The following is a 4213-nucleotide window of genomic DNA, read 5'->3' on the forward strand; positions in this document are numbered from 1 at the left end:
GCTTTGCTTTATATGTTACATATCTTGTAAGCATTATCATTTCTTTTGAATATATATTGGAAAATATATTAATAAAGAAGAAAAAGGGTGAAATAGGTGTAATTTTAAAAAATCTGCTTGGATTCATTTTTATTCTGTATATAATTAAAGATTTTTTCAAGTTTGTTTAGTTAAATGTGAGGTGTTTTTTCTATGTATTTACCCTTTCTACTTGACATTTTAGAAAAATTTTGTTTTTGAAGTGAGGGGAAGAGTCACTTTTTATTTTGAAATTATCATTTTCCTTTTTAAAATGTCTTCTGTTTTGTTTCTTGAGATAATTTAGTGGGTGAAACATTCTAGATGTCCTGATCTTTGAAAGGGAAACTGCATTTGAAATCTGTAATCACACCTGGCCGGTGTGACTCAGTGGTTGAGCATTGACCTATGAATCAGGAATTCACGGTTTGATTCCCAGTCAGGGCACATCCCCAGGTTGTGAGCTTGATCTCCAGTAGCGGGTGTGCAGGAGGCAGCCGATAGAAGATTCTCTCTCATTGATGTTTCTATCCCTCACTTCCTCTCCCTTCTCTGAAATCAATTAAAAAAACAAACATTTAAAAAATCTATAATCACCATGAGTATTTAAACTATTTCATGATGTATGTGTGTTTTTTTTATTTGATATACATGTTTGTTTACTAAATTAAACATTGCTTAATAAATAAGTGTGAATTTCATGACCTGTAATGGAGCTACACTCATTGAATTAAAGTTTATTTTACTTTGGGAATATAGCCTAAGAAACCCAAAAACACCAATCAGAGAGAATGTATACACCCCTAATGTTCATAGCAGTACAATTTACAACAGGTAAGGTCTAGAAACAGCCCAAGTGCACAGCAGAAGATGAGTGGATAAAAAAAGCTGTGGTACATTTATGCCATGGAATACTATGTAGCAATAAAAAAAGAAGAATGTCTTGCCCTTTGAGATAGCATGGAGAGACCTGGAGAGTATCATGCTTAGTGAAATAGGTCAGAGAAAGATAAGTATCACATGATCTCACTCATATTTGGAATCTAAGTAACAAAATAAACCAATGAATGGAGTGGATCCAGAGACATGGAAGTATGGAACAGAGTGCAGAATCTAGGGGGAAGATGGGGAGGATGGATGGGTGGGATGTAATCAACCAAAAACCTTGTATGCATATATGCATAACCCATGGACACAGACAATAGGGTGCTGAAGGCCTGGGGCGGGGGGTGCAGGGGCAGGCTGGAGGGGGTCAGTGGTGGAAAAATGGGGACATGTAATACTTTATAAAGATTAAAAAAATAAAATTTATTCTACTTTGAAGAAAAACATTACTATAAAAAGGTAATAATGGCTTATATAAATTACATTGATTCTATTTTAAGCAAAGAGTTCAGAGATTTTCAGTAACCTTTAAAAATGTTTAATGACTTTAAATCTGTAGAATTGAAAAGAAGCTAAATTTATTTGTCATGACAAAAGCTGTACCATTGGATAGGCACAAGAGTATTGGGCTTAGTGGTCTGCATTCTCTTGGTTTTTCCCATATCAGATCATCTTCCATCAGAGTATATGTACTACTTTTTAGTTTACTCTTCTAAGAAAATTGTATAAAACTTATTCCCTCATTCAGAATTTCTCATCGTCTATGCCTAAAACTGTATACTGAGCTTATAGAAATAAGGTTTGTCATATTTTTTTAGAACAAGGAGTATCAAAGTGTTTTTTACACAGAGATGTAAATCTTATTACCACCAAAAAAAGCTAGATTAGTCGCTTAAGGTATTTACAAATCTTGATAAATAATAGCCTTCCACATTTGACAAATCTTATCTTTCCTCAAAAATCTTTTTAAATTTCAAAGTAGTTTTGATTCACAAAATGTTATGGAAGTATTGGAGTTCCATCACTGATTTCCCCCCAATGATAACATTTTACTTAACCATAGTAAAATTAGTCTTAGTATCAAGACTAAGAAATTGACTTTGGTATACCATTCCATAAACTGCAGGCCTTATTTGGATTTTACCAGTCTCATCTCTTTAAAAACTTCATTGACTTTATTTAGACTTATTGAACAATATATTTTATGTTCCATCTATATTGTTTATTGAAGTTTTAAGTTGATGGCAAAATTAAGTGGAAATTACAATTTCTATATAGTCTCTGCTCCTGAACTTGTACAGCATCCCCTACTATCAACATCCCCACCAGGTGGTACATTTGTTACATTCAATGAACCTACATTGATACATTATTATCACTCAAAGTCCATAATGTACATTAGAGTTTATTCAGTGTTGTACATTCTATGAGTTTTGACAAATGAATAATGACATATATTCATCATACAAAATAGTTTCATTGCCCGAAAAATCTTCAGTGTTTTGTTCATTCCCCTACTCCCAATCTCAGGCAACCACTGACCTTTAATTGTCTCCATAGTTGTCTTTTCCAGAGTGTTATACATTTAGATCGTTTAATATGTAAACTCTTCAGATTGGCCTTTTTTCACATAGGAATTTGCATTTAGTTTCCTCCCTTTCTTTGCATGGTTTGACAGCTTATTTCTTTTTAGTGCTGAATAACAACAGCCCGTTGTCAAAATGTGCCCAGTTTTATCTACTCAGCTACTGACTGACAAGTGAGTTGCTTCCCAATTTTGGCAATTATGAATAAAGCTGCTTTATATACATTTGTGTGCAAGTTTTTCTATGAACATAAGTTTTCAATTCATTTGGGTACGTAAATACCAAATAGTGCAATTGCTGGATTATATGTTGAGTATGTTTATGTTTCTTAGAAACTGTCTTCCAAAATAGTTGTACCATTTTGCCTTCCTACCAGCAATAAGTGAGTTCCTGCTCTTCCACTTTTGGTGGTGTCAGTGGTTTGGATTTACTCCATTCTTAATAGGTATGTGGTTGTGCCTCATTTTAATTTGCAATTCCCTAATGACATATAATAACCATCATTTCATATGCTTATTGCCATCTGTATATCTTTGGTGAGTTGCCTGAAGGTCTGTTGTCATTTTTAAATCGGATTCATTTTCTTATTATTGAGTTTTAAAAGTTCTTTGAATATTTTAGACAATAGCCCTTTTTCAAATGGGTCTTTTGAAAATATTTTCTTCCAGTCTGTGGGTTGTCTTGTTCATCTGACATTGTGTTTTATAGAGCAGAAGTTTTTAATTTTAATGAAGTCCAGCTTATCAATTTCTTTTATAGATTGTACCTTGTGTTGTATCTAAGAAGTCATACCCAAGGTCATCTAGGTTTTCTCCTAAGTTATCTTCTAGGAGTTTGATAATTATGTGTTTAATCTTTAGGCCTGTGATTTTTTATAAAGGGTGTCATTTTATAAAGGGTGTAATGTCTTTCTAGATTCATTGTTTTGCATGTGGATGTCCAGTTGTTCCAGCACTACTTATTGAAAAGACGATCATTGCTTCATTGTATTGCCTTTGCTCCTTTGTTGAATACCAGTTGACTGTGTGGGTCTATTTCTAGGCTCTATTCTGTTCCATTGATCTATTTGTCCATTCTTTTGTCAATACCATACTGTCTGGATTACTGTAGCTTTATATATATTAAGTCTTGAAGTTGGGTCATTTTGTGTTTCCTAGAGGCATGAGCTACCTGGTTTCGTAATACAATTGGGGCCTTTTGAGGCTATCCTAATAAGGTTTTTGTTTTTTTTTTTTAAAAAGAATATATGTGTAAAATGAAATTTTTTTCTCATCTTCAGTTAGATGAATATTAAAAAATGGAGGCAACTTTGATATAATTCATTTTTTCTCTTATTCTGTGTAGTGCTTTGGAATGTTGTCATTAAGTATAAAATGTATTAGTACTGAGGTCAGTAATGCCATCCTATCTAATAATAGACAAACATGGTAATTAACCGTACCTCCGACACGCTTCCCATTGGCTAATCAGGGCGATATGCAAATAAACTGCCAACCAAGATGGCGGCCGGCAGCCAGGCAGCTGAAGCGAACAGGAGGCTTGCTTGCTACAGTGAAGGAGGAAGCCAAGGTTCCCCGCCTGCCGCGGCCCAGCTCTGAGCTGCACTCTAAGGAACAATGTTGCAATTATAGAAGCTAAACAAACCCCAGACACCAGCTGGCCTCGGAGTTGGAGCTGCAACAAAGTTTCAATTACAGAAGGTAAATAAATCCCAGAATAAAAAA

General features: G+C 34.3%; 1 long non-coding RNA gene across 1 annotated transcript in view; it reads left to right on the forward strand.

Moving 5' to 3' along the window:
• The first annotated feature begins 1347 nt into the window (after nt 1-1347).
• Nucleotides 1348-4213, forward strand: part of LOC106723958 — a 20788-nt gene continuing 17922 nt past the window's right edge. Inside the window, exon 1 of the long non-coding RNA XR_001359711.1 lies at nt 1348-2662. This is a non-coding gene — a long non-coding RNA (uncharacterized LOC106723958). The remainder of the gene's footprint in view (nt 2663-4213) is intronic.

The sequence above is a fragment of the Myotis brandtii genome, unplaced genomic scaffold, assembly GCF_000412655.1.
Source record: "Myotis brandtii unplaced genomic scaffold, ASM41265v1 scaffold681, whole genome shotgun sequence".
NCBI lineage: Eukaryota > Metazoa > Chordata > Mammalia > Chiroptera > Vespertilionidae > Myotis > Myotis brandtii.